Source organism: Canis lupus, chromosome 11 (genome assembly GCF_011100685.1).
Source record: "Canis lupus familiaris isolate Mischka breed German Shepherd chromosome 11, alternate assembly UU_Cfam_GSD_1.0, whole genome shotgun sequence".
NCBI lineage: Eukaryota > Metazoa > Chordata > Mammalia > Carnivora > Canidae > Canis > Canis lupus.
In genome coordinates, this window is record NC_049232.1 from 60,307,161 (window position 1) to 60,324,954 (window position 17,794).

Genomic DNA, 17,794 nt, shown 5'->3' on the forward strand with positions numbered 1-17,794 from the left:
ATATAGTTAGTTTGGGGGTTTTAGTATATATGTAATTCAGAGCCACTGAATTACATGTAACTATATTATATGTAACTATATCATATAGATATTTGGAACTACTTCTGCTTAAAGTTAGGATATTACTAGCTTTATGGTATAAAAATGGATTCCAGTAATATTATCTCTGTCTTCTGTGCCAACTTACCTTGTTTGTGTCATGAAGAATTAGAATGATACCGCAGTACAAATATAACCTATGATAGTCAGTGTCAGAAGTACATGGGAGTGGAGAAGAAAGATGGATTTAAACGAGTGGAGCATCTGTGAAGTTGAGAGGTAATTGCTGTTTTTTTGTTTTTGTTTTTCTCTGTGTGTGTGTGTGTGTGTGTGTGTGTAGGTGTGTGTTCGGCAATTCTTCATAGATGATGTGTGATCTGCCTTAGGCAAACTGAGTGTGTATGATGTACTCATTTCTGTGTTTGGTTTAGGCATGCATCCAGTGGGCAACAAGGGCAGGTGGCATCAAATTGATTGACTTTTCATTCCAGATTACAGTGACTGGTCACTGAAAATTTGTTTTAGGAATAACCTTTTAATTGGAATGAGTCCCTCTCAGTCTTAAAATGAGATCATCTCAGAAGAGACGGTCAAGGACTTCCTAGCACCATAAATAAATTTTAAGTTTGGATCATCAGTTTTGCTGTCTGCCTTGGAGTGAGAAGTTGAGATCTGGGAAAGTATATTTGAATTATAATAAAGAAATTCAGAAGAAAATGCCCTGGATTACAGACTCAGTAACATGGAGCACAGGGGCCTTCTGGCAGCTGTCAAATCACATGTTGCCTGATAGAGAGGCAAATACCTCTTCACACTTAAGGTTATCTCTAGAAAGATATGATTTTCCAGAACCTTCTAGTGAGTCATAATATAAAGTCTATGAATAGGGGACATTCCAATAAGAAAAATATGTGACCAGTAAATCTCATTTTGTTTACTGCATTGCTTTATGTTCTGTTGACAGTGCAGTATTTTGCTTGGTGTATGTCCTTCTAGGAAGAGAAAAAATCGAGTTCAATCATTAGACTATAAATTCAACATTAATAGAAAAATGAATTATTCATCCATATTTATAGCCTGTGTATAAGTATCTGGCCTTTGCCATCATAGCTGTTTTTCTTATGTGAATTAATAATAGATAAAAGCCTACTTACTTTCAAATGCCAGAACCCTTTTGCTTGGTTTTTTATTTAAACCTAATTTTTTTTTAAAAAGGAATTAATAAGGTTGGTGTATCATATATCACTTCTGATATCCTCAGGCTATAAGATCACAAAAATTTTATCTTTAGTGGCATTAGGCTGCAAAATTATTAACTTCTGTAAGGGAGATAACAATTAACTTCAGTGCAATATCTTCCTCCTGACTAGAGGTGGTCACTGAACATAGGATTTATAGGAATATACATATATAGGGATATAAATACTCTGAAAGTTACTGGTAAAAATGAAAATCAACAATTTTAGGATTATTTTTAATACTTTATAGCTGAGAGTTTTGTGTAGTGAAATAACTCATGATTGATTCATCCTTAAGAATTCAATTCATAGTTATTTTTAAAGAATAAAATAGTTGCATAATTCTTCATCCAGTTAATTGCATCTACCTCCTTATCTACCTAATGGGCAAGGTATAGTGGTGTAAAGAATTTGTGCTTTGGATCTAGTTAGACCCTCTTTAAATCTTGGCTCTCTCACTATTTAAATATATTGTTATGATCAAGCAATGTTGTCTCTAAAACAATTTTTATCAACTGAAAAATATGGATTTTAATAGATAACCTGGGAAGAATTTATGCAGATTATGTTCAACAATTAAATGTGCTGATTATTTAATTCTCAACTCAGGTTCCCTCTTTTTGCAAGAGCGTATTCTGTTCTTCCCATTTCTACTTTTGCCAAATGGGGATACCCAGCCTCCTCTCAATCCCCTTCTAAAATTGCTCTTACTTTGTGAAAGCAATTTATATTTATAAATATATAAATTTATATTTATATTATAGTTTATATTAAAGGAACTTCATAAAAAGTCTGTTATGGTCATCACAGCATGTACTGATCAGTTGTGAGAACACTTTTCATCAAATTACCCATATGCCTTCTATGAGGACCCGTAAGAGAAATTCATTTTTGGTTTTTCTTCTAAAAAAAATACATTCATCCTAAGGGTTGTTATCTTATGTGCACTATGAGTTATAGGATTAATTGTGATTTATTAGTTTAGAGCAAAATTAATGTCCATCTTTAGCAAATGTGTGTAAACTTATGGGATATATCATGGGTACTAATTTCATTTTCAAATCTATTACATTTCTGAGACTTACAGTCTCATCTCTTGCTTAAGTATATTTTTTAAAAATTGTTGTTTATCTTAGAGGGAGTGAGCGCTCACACACAAATAGGGGAGGGGCAGAGAGAGAGAATTCCAAGCAGACCCCATGCTCACATGAGCCCAGTGCAAGGGCTCCGCCCCAGGACCCTAAGATCATGACTTCAACCAAAACCAAGAATCAGATAGTTAACCAACTGAGCCACCCAAGCATCCCAAATATTTTTATTTTGCTTTATTTACTTAATCTTAGCCTTTCTAAATCCTCTTCATAAGAAATTAAAAATTAAAAATAAATTAATAAATATGACCTTGTCTAGTTCAGAGTTGCTGTCAAGATTATGAAACAATGAAAAAAAAAAAAAAAAAGATTATGAAACAATGTATCTCACAGCCGTGTGTTTTATTACTTGTCAAGAGTTAAACAAATGCTTAGTAATATATACTCTGGTAGTCTTTTGTATTTTTATGTGCATCCTGACTCATTCTTTAACTTTTTACATGTGCTTTTGCTCAGATTTTTCACTAAGAATTGTCTGATGTAGATTCAGTGACATTTTATCATCTCTCGGAAATTTATATTTGTGCATATTTATAAATAAGATGGAACAATCCAAAATGGCAAACGTTTAGACAATGTGACTGAATTGTAGGCAACTGACTGGCCAACCAGACTAATTCAAAGTATGCCGTGCTAAAACGACAAAAACAAAGAGCAAACTTTAAATGTTGCTATGAAGAAAGTGCATTCCCCCAGCTTCTAGAATCTCCATCTTTTTTTTTTATCTTACATCTAGCTTGATGGACCCTGACCCCAATGGGCTTTTTACCATGGTAATCTATATTTTATCACTAGCCCTGGAATAATGCTAAATATAAAGAAAATCACTTTAAAGGAGGGGGGGAGGTCGTATTTTTTTTCTTTCCTTATGGAAACAAATCTGTTTTCCTTCTGGCCTCTTCTCCCTTTATGGTCTCTATGAAGACAGCAAGGTACATGCCATCTTGGGACAAAGAGGTTATGATATATAGTGTAGAGAAGTAGGAAGACTGCTCTGTTGACATGGGTAAGGGAAGCAAAAAGGAGTAGCACAGCAAGGGGAATAGAGTCACATCCGGGGTTCCTTTCAGGGTACAGAATGGAAATTTCAAGGGTGGGGAGCAATGAGTCTCTAAGAGAAGCTCATATATGAAATGAGATCGTAGCACATAATGATGAAGTAAAGTGGCTAGGAAAATTAACTGGAGACAACTTTCAAAGAATTCATCAATGAAGCCATCTGGCCCCTTCTTTGCTAGCTTCTTAAAATAGAACTTTAGGTCATGGTTGAGTAAACTTTTTGGTAAAGAGCCAAAGAATAAATAGTTTAAGCTTTGCAGATTGAGGATATTCTATAGATACTTTTATAGGTATGCATATTGAAGATATTCTACATAAACATATCTATTAAAATATAGCCATTTAAAAATCTAAAGGCATTTCTGTTTGATGGGCTATAAAAAATATCCCTACCAGTATTTGGCCCACTGGCTCTTATTTATCAAACTCTGCCTTATATCACTTGTTTTATATCTTCCTTCTTTTCTAAAACAAGCTATTAAAGCTAAAATTTTCTTCAAAGCATTGCTTCAGCTGAATCTTACAAATAGTTATATTTTCATTGTCATTCAAAAAATTACCTTTTCAATTTCTCCTTTTACCGTAGCTTTACTTGAAGTTTTTCAATTTCCAAACGTTTAGAAAAGGGTTGTTCTGGATATAACATTGTCCCTGATTTTAAGTCCACTATGGTCACAGTTAAACTCTCTCACATTTCACTCTTTTATAACTTATTGAGATCGTTTTGATGGCTTAGCATATGTCCCATCTTATTGGATGTATACTGTGCCCTTCTAAAAAATGTACATTTGGCAAATTGTTAGATGTAGTTTTCTATGAATGTCAATTTGGTCAAGGTGGTTAAAGATATTCTATGTCTTTACTAATATTTTGTCTGGATATTCTATCAGTTACTGAACAAGTGGTATTAATATCACAAAATATGCTTATGCATTTATCTGTTTTTCTCTTTATATCTGTCAGATTTTACTTTATGTGTTTTGGAGCCTCTATTTTTAGAGGCAGACTTGTTTTTTGAAATATTTTTCTGCAGAATTAATCCATTTATTATTTTGAAATTCCTCTCAATCTCTGGTAATAGGTTTTGTCTTCATCATCTGATATTATCCTTACTATTTATTTGGTATTTTTTTAGCATCCTTTGAATTCAACCTCTGTGAGTCTCTATATTTAGTGTATCACTTCTAAACAGCATATATTTAGGTCTTGCTGAGATTTTTTTTTTCCTTTTCACTCATATATGCATATTATACTACTTGGTCAATTTACATTTATATAATTATATAGGAGTAGATTTATGTAATTGTAAATAAGATATGTTTATCCCACTTTACTAATTATTTTCTATTTATAATTTCTGTTCCTTGTTCCTCTGTTACTCCTTCTGAACTTCTTTTATGTTAATTGAATTTTTTTTAAAGATTTTATTTATTTATTCACGAGAACAGAGAAAGAGGCAGAGACATAGGTAGAGAGAAAAACAGGCTCCCTGCTGGGAGCCTGATGTGGGACTCGATCTCAGGACTCCAGGATCACGCCCTGGGCCAAAGGCAGATGCTCAACCACTGAGTCACCCAGGCATCCCTGAATTTTTTTTTTATAATTCTCTTTTAAATTATCTTTAGATTCTTTGCTATACCTCTTGGTATTAATTTTTAGAGGTTCCTTTCTGTAATGTCTCCCAAATTAGAGTAATTTGAGTTAGAATAATTAGAGTTCACATATCTCTTCATGTAAAATGTGAGAACCTTGAAATTACCCACCTTGTGCTGTGGTTTCCATGTGTATTACATCTACATATGTTACTAATCACACAATATGTTACAATGTTGTTTTAACTAATCATTTATATTTTAAATAAATAAATAGAAAAACTATTTCTGATACTATTCCTTCCTAAAGAGCAAATTTCTATGTGGTAACATTTCCCTATGGTCTGAAAAAACTTTTTTTTTTAAAGATTTTATTTATTTATTCATGAGAGACATAGAGAGAGGCAGAGACACAGGCAGAGGGAGAAGCAGGCTCCACGCAGGGAGCCGGATGCGGGACTTGATCCCAGGGCTCCAGGATCATACCCCTGGCTGAAGGCAGCGCTAAATCGCTGAGCCACCCAGGGATTCCTGAAAAAAACTTTTTTTTAAAGATTTTTTTTCATTTATTTGAAAGAGACAGAGAGAGAGAGAGCTCTTGAGCAGGGGAAGGGGCAGAGAGAGAAAGGGAGAGAGAATCTCAAGCAGACTCCTCTTTAAGGACAGAGCCTGAAATGGGGCCTAATCTCATAACCCTGAGATCATGACCTGAACCGAAATCAGGAGTCAGATGCTTAACTGACTGAGCCACCCAGATACCTTCTTAATATTTCTTGTAATGTAGGTCTGCTGGTGACATATTCTATTAGTTTTAATTTATCTAAAAATATCTTTTTTTAATGTAAAAATATCTTTATTTTACCTTCATTCTTTTCTTTTTATTTTACCTTCATTCTTGAAAGGATATAAAATTCTGTCTTCTGAACACTATTGTTTCTAGCAAGAAATTAGAAATCCTATTTACTGTACCTCCCAATATAGAAAATCTGCTCTCTAAATTTTGTGATTATATTTGCTTTTCTGTGGTTTGTCTTTGATTTTCTTAGGTGTCATTTTCTTTGTTTTTATACTACTTATGGATTAATGACTATATTCAGGTGGTTGAACAGGTCAGCCCAGTACTGGCTATACAATCATCTGGGGTGTTTTAAAAATATCTGATATTTGGGAATAATTGATTATGGCCCACTCTTGTATTGAATCTGAATCTATCTTCAAATCTTCCCAATACAGAGTTCCAGGAAGCAGTTATCATTCTCTCAGACTTAAAACTTTAGATGAAAACGTTTGTCATGTATGCTGCAAACCATGGCCTTTCAGAGTTGCTTTCTATAAAGAAAACCAATGGCTTCATAATGTTCTCCATAACACATTTGCTCAGAGTCACTCGGTTAATGGGCAGCAGAGATGATTATAGCTTTGATCAGGGATCATCTGATTTGAAAGCCTGACCATTCCCTCTTGACTTCAGTGACTCCTATAGAGAAAAGTAACAATTGTTAATCTAAAGTCTGAAGACAGATTTGAACTCAGCCCTAGAGAAGAAAATTTAGAAACCACAATATATGGTCTTAGATAATCTCTAACAATTGGTTTTCAAATATTTGAGATCTAGTTCCTTTGTTTAACATCACATGAAAATACTTCACTCATTTGATCACTGGAGCTAATTTTCAAAACATTTTAAAGATTTATTTTCAGCTTTAACCTCAATTCTTTGTTTCATACTTGAATATTTTCTATTCATCTCCAAAATGGTATTTTTCTCCTAAGTACATTTATTGCTTCTAACACAATGCAGAGTTCAGGAGAGGGAGAAAGAAATCTCTATAGTGTGTTTTATTACACCCAAGTGCTTCCCCAAGCTGCAAAATTATCCACTTACCAGAGCACAGGGGTGGCTGATGACAAAAAGTTCAAGACCATGAACATGGGTATGTTTCATATGGGAGATAAATCCCTATGCTAGAGGTTGAACCTTTTTAAATCATTAAAATCAATAACTCACTCTACTTGTAGTGAATCTGGGCTTAACAAGCACATTTCTAAATGTCGGTATTTCTTCTCTGCTAATAATTGGGAAGAGTAAAAAAGCATGACTTTCTTACCAAATACCTATCACAAAATAATTACCACTCTTACTTAAATATTTAAAAATTGTGTGTATATTTGTGTGTGTGCGCACATGTGTGTATAAATGGGTTTGACCAAAATATTCTATTCAGTGCTTCCATGAAAAATCACTATAGAGGCCCCACAGTAATTTGGCAAGAAAAATATAAAATAACTGGAGTTTTTTAAAAAACATAAATATATGATATATACTTAACGAACATTTTAAACAGTTTTGCCCTAGTATTTAAGCCAAATTAAAATGAATTGTCCAATTGTCTTATCAAAGACTTAAAAGACTAAAGGAAATTTCTTCCACAAAAGGATATTACTTATTTTTTTGGCATAATCTATTTGTCTCCAAAATGGTTTCCAATTTGCAATACCATATGGTATTGTGTTTTTCTATGTGATTTTGTACATGAAATTGAAATTTAAAAAACTCATTTCAGTTTTAATAATTTTATCTTTAATTCTAGACTTGCTGCCCATCAAATATATGCTAATAAAATATACTTATTACTTGGGACACAGTGGTCTATCTCCCTGATGATTTATCTGAATAAGTTTTCTGAATCATAAGTATTAATTATCTAAGCAAAGAGCTGATATCTCTGGGTAAATATGTCCATCAATTTCACATATTTATACTTTCTTACAAAAATATTCACTGTAGACATTGGTTAGCCTAAGAAAAATAAAATAGTTGAATTTTCCTATTTGTGTATGCCACAAGGTCAGTTTCATCTACCAACATCTCTTCAGAAATTTAATACTGCTTAGTTCAGAAGAAAAAAATCTAAAACAACTTTTAATTGCTGTTGCCTTAAGGCAACCACCAAGTTAATCTTGGAGAGTGAAAAGAAATTCCAATTTAATTTATTACGAGATCTATACATTTGTTAGAAAAGTACAGGCTAGACCAGTGTTTCTGACTGTTTACTTGGAAATGCATTTAGAAATTGCCTAATAGATAGAAATATATTAACTTTGACTAAATGAGTTTTATCAACTCAGTATTAACAAGTATGGTCAAAAATGGATGTTGGATTCGTCTAATCTGCAAAACCACTGTGAAGGGGAGTGCTATCCATGAAAACATCAAGGAATTATGTGGGTAAGATGGTGAGGTACTCTATTCTCTTCTGCTTTTCTAACTAATGGGATTTGCTATTTTAGTGCAGAAGAAAACCTCTGGGCCTTTTGGTATTTGACTGAACTTTAAATACTAAATCTATCCTGGCATTGCTGAGCCAGTCTGTTCAATCTGCATTCTCAAAGCCATGTATACATTGGAACAATGAAAAAGTAGAATCCGTGATTAAGAAATGCAGAGGGTTTGCTACTGCCCTTATCCATCACTCTTAGCAATGTTAAATTTAAACTTCTGGATTTGTAATGTACCTAATTACACAGAGACTATCTTTTAGTTTGTGATATTTATAAAAAGCTCTTCAATTATTTTAACCCAATTACCAAAGTAAGCGATTAAATTATTTTAGATACAGAGCTACTTCCAAATTTTCAAAACCATATACTTACACACCTAAGTATTGGCAATCATTAATCAACTTGTCTCAAATATTTATTTCTCCTGCTTTGACTGAGGTTCAAACATATTTGAGTATAGGATTGCTTTCAGGAAATACAGTAATACTGATATTCCTATGTAGCATTATTATTATAGCCAAATTTTTAATAAAATGATTAAATCGGTTTAAAACATTTCCACAGTAACTAACAAATCATCATTAGAGGTGATGGTATCTAATGCAAAAAAAAAAAAAGTTATAGCCAAATCAGTGCATTTGTACTCTACTCATTTCAGTATAGATTACTTCTGAAAAGAATATGCTAATATGTAGCAAAACCAAAGGTTTTCATGGCTTTTGCTATGGTAATTCCACATTTGGAAATTTGTCCTATGGGAATAATTCAACAGAAGAAAGAAGGTATATGCTTAAAGAATATTCAGTGCAGCATTTTCTGTAATAGAATAAATGCTGAACAATAGGGAAAGGCTTGTTAAATGATGGTACATTCATATAATGGGATATTACACAGCTATGAAAAATGATGATTATGAAGATAAAGGGGAGACAAGTATTTGTAATACAATTTCAAGTGGCAAAAAAAAAACCCATAGATTGTAATTTATACTCAGCTTCAACTGTGTAAAATAAGCTATTTGCAAATAACACACGAAAGTAATACACAAAGAATGAAAAATACCTGCTATATTAGGATAGAAAGAGTCATGGGTAATTGCTTTTCATTTTTTTCCATTGCATTTTATTAGTAGTAACAATGGTGAGCATGACAATGAAAATAAAAACACCTATAATATATCCAAGGTGAAAAGCCACATCACAGTCAGAAAAGCTGAACACTTTTAAAAGGTTTTGGAAATAGACTATTTTTTAAAGCAGTTATAGGTCACAGCAAAATTGAACAGAAAGTAGAGAGTTCTCATATACCCTCTGCCCAAACACATGCACAGCCTCCCCTATTGTCACCACCCCCCACCAACATGGTACATTGGTTATAATCTGTGACCTTGCTTTGACATCATTATCACCCAAAGTCCATAGTTTATGTTAGAGTGTAATCTTGTACATTTTATGAGGGTTTTTTTTTATTGCCTCATGGGGAGTTCTGTATAATTTATAAGTTTTGGCAAATATTTAATGAAATGTTTCCACCATTATAATATTATACAGAATAGGTTCACTGTCCCCAAATCCTTACTGCTCTGCTTCTTCAGCCCTCTGTGCTCCCGAGCTCTGGCAGCCTTTAATATTTTTTTCTTTCTTTTCTTTTCCATTTTTAGGTTTACCAGTTTATTAAAAAGATGAAAATTCATGAATAGGCAAATGGAAGAGATGCTTAAGACAACTAAAAAAAAAAAAAAAAAAAAAACCATAGGGACGCCTGGGGGCTCAGCGGCTGAGCGCCTGCCTTTGGCCCAGGGCATGATCCAGGAGTCCTGGGATCGAATCTCACATCTGGCTCCCTGCATGGAGCCTGCTTCTCCCTCTGCCTATGTTTCTGCCTCTCTCTCTGTATCTCTCATGAATAAATAAATGAAATCTTTTAAAATTTTTTTAAAAATTAAAAAACATAATTTTTAAAAAATGTCTCCATGGTTTTGTGTTTTTTTTCCAGAATCTCATATAGTTTAAATCATACTGTACATACCTGTTCCAGATTTTCAATCAGTAATATACATTTAAGATTCCTCCATCCTTTTTCAAGGCTTGAGAGCTCATTTCTTTTCAGCACTGAGTAATACTCCATTTCCTGGATGTAGCAGTTTATTTATCCATTTACCTACTGAAGGGCATCTTGGTTGCTTCTAAATTTCAGCAGTTATGAATAAAGCTGCTGTAAACAACCATGTGCAAGTATTTGTGTGGGCATAAGTTTTCAACTCCTCTAAATACCAAGGAATGTGATTACTGAATCACATAGTAAATTTCTTTTTCACCAAAAAAAAAAAAAAAAGTATGTTTCTTTTTGCAAGAAACAACCCAAATGTCTTCTAAAATGGCTGTATCGGGGTGCATGGGTGGCTCAGTCAGTTAAGTGTCTGCTTTTAGCTCAGGTCATGATCCCAGGGTGCTAGGATCGAGCCCCATGTCAAGTTACCTGCTCAGTGGGGAGGTTGCGTCTCCCTTTCCCTTTGACCGCTCCCCCACTTATGCTCTCTCTCTCTCTCACTCTCTCTCATAAGTAAACAAAATATTTAATAGTTAAATAATGTAATGGCTGTATAATTTTGCATTACAACTAGCAATTAAGAGTTCCTGCTGCTCCATATCATATCAACATTTGATGTTGTTAGTGTTCTGGACTTTGGCCATTCTAAGGTGTGTGTAGTATCTCATTATTTTCATTGGTATTTCCCTGAAGGCGTACCATATGGAATATTTGTTTATATACTTATTTACCATCTATATATCTTCTTTGGGGAAGTGATTGTTAATGTCTTCAGCTCATATTTTTAATCGTGTTGTTCATATTCTTGTTGATTTTAAGAGTTTTTGTGTATTTGGGATGGCAGTCCTTTATCAGGTGCCCCTTTTGTAAATATTTTCTCTTATTCTCTAGCACTTCTCTTGATAGTCTCTCACCAGAAATGTTTAATTTTAATGAAGTTCAGTTTATCAATTTTTCTTTCATGGGTCATGCCTTTGTTGTATCTAAATATTTACTGCTAAGCACAAGTTCGCCTACATTTTTTCCTATTTTGTTTTATAGGTGTTTTAAGTCTACTACACATTCTGAATTAACTTTTGTGAAGAATGTACGGTCTGTTTCTGGATTCATTATTTGCAATTAGGTGTCCAGTTTTCCCAGCACCATTTGTTGTTGAAAAGATTACCTTTGCTCCGTTGCTTTTTCTCCTTTATCAGAGATCAGTTTACTATATTTGTATGAGTTTCTTTTTTTTTAAGATTTCATTTATTTATTCATGAGAGATGGTGAGAGGCAGAATAGGCAGAGGGATAAGCAGGCTCCCTCCAAAGAGCCTGATGCAGGACTCAATCCCAGGACCCCAGGACCCTGGGACAACAACCTAGCCAAAGTCAGATGCTCAGCCACTGAGCCACCTAGGTGCCCCATGTGGGTTTACTTCTGAGCTCTCTCTCTTTTTTTTTTTCCATTGATCTGTCTGTTCTTTCACTAATACCACAGTCTTTTAATTACTGTACCTTTTTGGTATATCTTAAGTGGGTAATGTCAGTCTTCCAACTTTCTTCTTCCCCTTCAATATTGTGTTGGCTATTCTGGTTTTTTTGCCTCTCCATATAAACTTTAGAATCAGTTTGTCAGTGTCCACAAAATAACTTGCAAGGATTTTGATTGGGATTGCATTGAATCTATAGGTTAATTTAGGAAAAACTGACATCTTGACAATATTGAGTCTTCCTATTCATAAACATTAAATATCTATCCATTTTTTTAGTTTTTTTATTTATTTTATCAGTGCTTTATAGTTTTTCTCATATAGATCTTGGACATATTTATTAGATTTATACTTAAATTGTTTAATTTTTTGGAGTGCTAATGTCAGTGGTAATGTCAATTGTAGTGGTTTGTAATTTCAAATTTCATTGGTTCATTGCTAATATATAGCTAAAGCAAATGACTTTCATATGTTAACCTTATAAAAATCTTGCTATCATTGCATATTATTCCAGGAGGATTTTGTCCTTTTGCTGATTTTTTGGAATTTTCTATATTGACAATGATGGCATCCTTCCTGATCTTTTACCTTTTATTTCCTTCTCTTGTCCTATTGGATTTTCTAGGACTTCCAGTACAATGTTGAAGAGCAGTGGTGAGAGAGGATATCCTTGTCTTGTTCCTGATTCTATCGTGAAATATTCAAGTTTCTCATCAGTAAGTACAGTGTTAGTTACAGGTTTTTTGAAGATATTCTTTATCAAGTTGAGGAAGCCCCCTGTATTCCTGGTTTACTGAGAGTTTTAAATCATGACTTGGTGTTGGAACTTATCAATTTCTTTATCTGCATCTATTGATATGATGATGTGATTTTTCTTCTTGATTGATGGATCACATAAACTGATTTCTGAATATTGAAATTGCTCTCAATACCTTGGATAAATCCTACTGAGTAGTGGTGTATAATTCTTTTTATACTTTGCTGGATTTGATTTGCTAATACTTCACTGAGAATTTTTGCATCTATTTCTCATGATAGATTGGTCTGTAGTTTTCCTTTCTCATAATGTATTTGTTTGGTTTCAAAACATTATTAGGGTAATGCTGGCCTCCTGGAATGAGTTAGGAAATATTCCTTCTGCGTTTGTCTTGTGAAAGAGTTTATAGAAAATTGGCCTAATTTCTTTCTTAAATGTTTATTAGAATTCACCAGTGAACCCATTTGGGCCTGATGCTTTCTGTTTTATAAGGATAATAATTATTGATTCAATTTCTTTTATAGACATAGGCCTATTCAGATTGTGTATTTCTTCTTATGTGAATTCTGGTAGATTGTGTCTTTCAAGGAACTGGTTGATTTAATCTAGATTACCGAATATGTAGGCCTAGAGTTATTTATAGTTTTCCCATTTTTAAAATGGGTTGTTCATTTTCTTATTGTGGAGTTTAAGAGCTCTTTGTATATTTTGGATAACAGTCCTATACTTTAAAGATTTTGAGCCAGACGGGAACATACCTTTGCTAAAACTTTGCTCTGCAGATTAACCTCTGAAAGAATACATTCACTGTGATTATCTGGTAATATAGTCACATGCAGAAAAGGGACAGTTAGAAGACCTGGGTTACATTATCAGTTCTAATCTAAATTAGTTGGTGAGTGTCATAAGTCATTTAACATCTAAATCAATCCCACACATATGTAAGTTTAATAATTGATAATAATAAGCACTTTACCCCACAGATTTTATACAAGTTATAGTCTAGTAGAGAAGTTAATGGGATTCATTTTTCAGCAAATATGTGAGCACTGCTTTCCAAGTCTTTCCCAGTTTGCCATGTTGAGATGACACATTCAGGTGGTAGCAATGGTTGCATGCCTATCAAGGATAACATTCTGACAGATGTTAGAAGCTTGACTTTTCTCAATCTTAGATTGACTTTGGACTGGTTAACATATCCAAATCTCAGTTTCTGACTTTGAAAAATAATGCTAGGCAAGTGGGAAGCACAATATTGCTTTTTAGTCAATGATAGATACTACTACCAATAATAATAATACAAGAATAATCATTCCAGGCAGCAATAACAGCGGTTTCTTTCATTTTTATTTTAAGATTTTATGTGTTTATTTGAGAGAGTGAGAGAGAGGGACCAACAAGAGAGTACGTGAGTGGTGGGGAGGAGTGGAGGAGAGGGAGAAACAGATTCCCTGCTAAGCAGAGAGCCTTATGTGGGACTTGATCCCAGGACCCTGGGATCATGACCTGAGCCAAAGGCAGACACTTTAACTGGGTCACCTAGGCACCCCAATAACGGGTGCTAATAATATGTTTAATATGTATAATGCACTGTAATAAGCAATTTGCATCCATTACCTCTCTAAGTCTTGCCAAAAAAACCCACAATGTTAAGAGGGCTATATTTATTATTCCTATTATACAGAGAAGCAAAATTAGTCTTTGAGAACACACTGTTAAATAAAAAATTTGATTAAACTAGTTTCATCTCCCAAATATAATTGATAGCATTTCAAAGTGGTTTCTTTAAAACTTCTGCGTTTTCACATAAATATCATTTTTCAGTGCTAATTAAGACTCTTCTAAACATTACCATTAATTATTTAATGTCCTTAATGCTAGATATTTAAGGTTTCTGAAAGTTTTCGACTATGGAAGTAATGTTGCAATGGCCATCTCTAAGCATAAAGTTTTATTTTTTACTCTACTTCAAATGATGCCCTTAGGATAATTTGAGAAAAGGTATATTTTTCATTTTTTAAGATTCTTGATTAAAATGGGCAGTTTGTTGTCCCAAAAGTTTGTGCCAAAATACAACATTTAATATACATATACATATGAGAATAATACATATCAATGTGTATAAATATAGATACATAATTTTAAATCAGTTCAATATATTTATAATATTTATTTTTTGAAAAGAGATTTGAAGAAGCAAGCCAATCTGGTATATATGAATGAGAATTTCAGAAATCACTGCTAACATCACCCTACAGAAAATAAGCTTTCAATTCTACCAGGATAAAAATCACTGAAGCAAATAAAATTTCTCCATTCATAGATTACGGCAGTAAATTGGTCCAAAAGGGTAAACAAAAAACATCAAAGCTAATGGAAGAGACAGATGCTAGATAAGAAGATGAGTGTGCTGAACTGAAGACTAGCGTTTGTTAGGCTTTAAGGAACAGATGACTGGAAAATATAAGATCCTTCTGCAGGGTTGTCAGAGTGAAACGACTTATAAATGATCAATTTTCTCTTTTGTAAAGTTAGAAACAATGGATTACTTTAACTGACAGCCAAAGAAAAGAAAGGTTACTGAGAAGAAAGAGAGCAGATTGCTAATGGAAAATGACTCTCAAAAAAACTCGTGAATTTTTAGGGAAAGTTGAAACTTCAAGAAAATTAGAACAAAGAAATAGTTAATTCAGAGAATAAAGATTAAGAACCAGAAATGGTCTTGGCAGCCCATAAAGCAATGCATCCTTTTTATCCATTCAATTCTAAATATTTTCTGATTACCTAATAGATGCTGGGCAGTGAGTTAGACCACACCAAATAAAATTACTTTAGACAGTGTCTCTGGCAATGGAGTTTGAGAGTCTATTTTAAGAGTAAACAAATAAAGGTAATTATAACTTCTTCAGTAACAATTAAAATGTACATAGCCAAACAAAGAGATGCCTTATTTACCATCAATTAACAAAGTTGAGAAAGTTCCCTCTGTTTTATAATAGCCTATGTTGTCAAAAGTGAGTATAGAGGCAGTCTATCCACTATTAATGACATTGTTAATTGATGCTATGAGGTACCAGTGAAATTTAACCCAGGGAAATTTAACCAGAAAAGGATTGTGAAGAGTTAAGAGATTTTTACCTTCCTTGCAAGCTAAAAATTTAGCCTGCAACACTTATATGAAGGTTGGCGGAAGGATGTGAGACTCTGTAGCCGCAGTATCATTTTCTTGTATTTTCTTGTGCCAGTGCCCCAAGCCCAGGCATCCACAGAGGAAAGTGAAGAGGTCCAGGTGACATACCCATATGTGATCGACTGCAACAGAAGAGAGGAACTTGACCCTTAATGACACCAGACAGTAAGCTGCTTTCCCATTGTTCTGGAGGGAGATAACACCTCTATTTTCCAAGACTGTTCAGTACATAAACATCTATGAAAATTATTTGGAACAAAGGTAGTGAGTGATTGTGCTTACAAAATGTAGATAATTGTCTCCCAATATACCCTACACATCAAAAATGTTTAAAAAAATAACTGATATTATCTAAAGGATAGGGTTGCTAAAATAAGATTTAAATGAATAAAAAATTTTACTCCATATGGAGATAGCAGTTTCAAGTTTATAAATAATTACCAGCCTCAAGGATGTCAGGGAGAGGTTTGAGACCATCAGGACAGTTCCCCAGGTCCTTTCTTGTCACATTATGAATACTCTAAGAATAGTGTATAGTCCTGTCACTTGCAAAGAAGGGGACTGTTTCGATATTTCCTACTCATTCAGTTGTTCAATTTCATTGTCATTACATAGCATATATGACATATTCCAAGAACTATTCCCTATAAATATGTTTGTTTACCACAAACAATTCTACACAGATTGGATAGATCCTGCTAAAAGAATTCCATAATAAAGTCTCCTCTACTAGCAAATATCATCAATGGATCTGCTAGCAGATATGTCAATGTATTTATAAAGAGGTAGGTGAGGTGGGTGCTATAAGTAATAACTTCTGGACAACTCAGTTCCCTTAGACATAAAACAAGAAAAATAATACCTACCTCATGTTTATTTTGAGAACTAAACATGTTAATACATGTAAAGCATTGAATAGTATACATCTTATAATATCTTATATAGAGTAAAAATCTATGTTGGTTAACACTATTATGATAAACAAAATCTCTTTTAGGGAAATGTTTAAAAAGTTTGATGTATTCATCTGATAAAAATCTAATCTTTTTAGTTTTATGAAATATTTAGTGCAATAGGAAAATGCTCATAACATATGGTTAAGTAAAACTACCTTGATTCAAAACTATATTCCCGTAATATACTATTTTGCAAAATACGTATGTGCATCTACATAATAGAAGAAAATAATAGAAGAAAAATTCCCAAATAATATTCACTGAGGTTGAGATTTGACCAATAAGACTTTAATCATAGGAAAATTGGACACTCCTAAATAAAGTGGGGCTTTATATTTAAATTTTTTTAATATTTTATTTATTTGAGAGATAGAAAGCATGAGCAGAGGAAGGGGCAGAGGGATAAACAGACGCCCCCCTGAGGGGGGAGCCCAACATGAATGCACAAGGTTCAGTCTCAGGCCCCTGAGATCATGACCTGAACCAAAATCAAGAGGCTGATCCTTACCAGCTGAGCCACCCAGGTGCCAAAGTAAGGCTTTTTAAATACCTTCTTATGAATTCCATTTATATAAGCATGTGAACCTTTGTTAGTAGCATGATGAACTCTAGACTGATTCAACTTCTGTGCAAAATCCTTTTGTATTAGCTTTTAAAAATTGTAGGAAGATCCTGTTTAAGATGAAAAATATTTGCGTTAATCTTATTATGAACTTCTGCTTTTAAAATTTGTTTGTTCCCAGAAAACCAGTGCTTTGTTTATCCCTCTATTTATAATGCTTCCAATATCTGAGACTCTAACTAATGTTCCCTACCTAACAGAGAGGCTTTCTTTAGTCATTCAATAGGGGGAGATACTTAGTTGTAGTTTGTCTTTGCTCTTCCGAAGGAATTTTGAATGCTCTAATAGAACTTTGAAGCTAGAATTGCGTAAAAACAACAAAAAACACCTTTGATGCTTCACATTAATGATTGCATTAATTTTATGAAAACCAGTTTGACTATAAAAC

At 33.5% G+C, this 17,794-nt stretch overlaps 1 long non-coding RNA gene across 1 annotated transcript in view; it reads left to right on the top strand.

Moving 5' to 3' along the window:
• Window positions 1-260: 260 nt before the first annotated feature.
• Window positions 261-17,794, top strand: part of LOC119874048 — a 34,144-nt gene continuing 16,610 nt past the window's right edge. The window contains exons 1-2 of the long non-coding RNA XR_005366432.1: window positions 261-318; window positions 12,507-12,597. This is a non-coding gene — a long non-coding RNA (uncharacterized LOC119874048). The remainder of the gene's footprint in view (window positions 319-12,506; window positions 12,598-17,794) is intronic.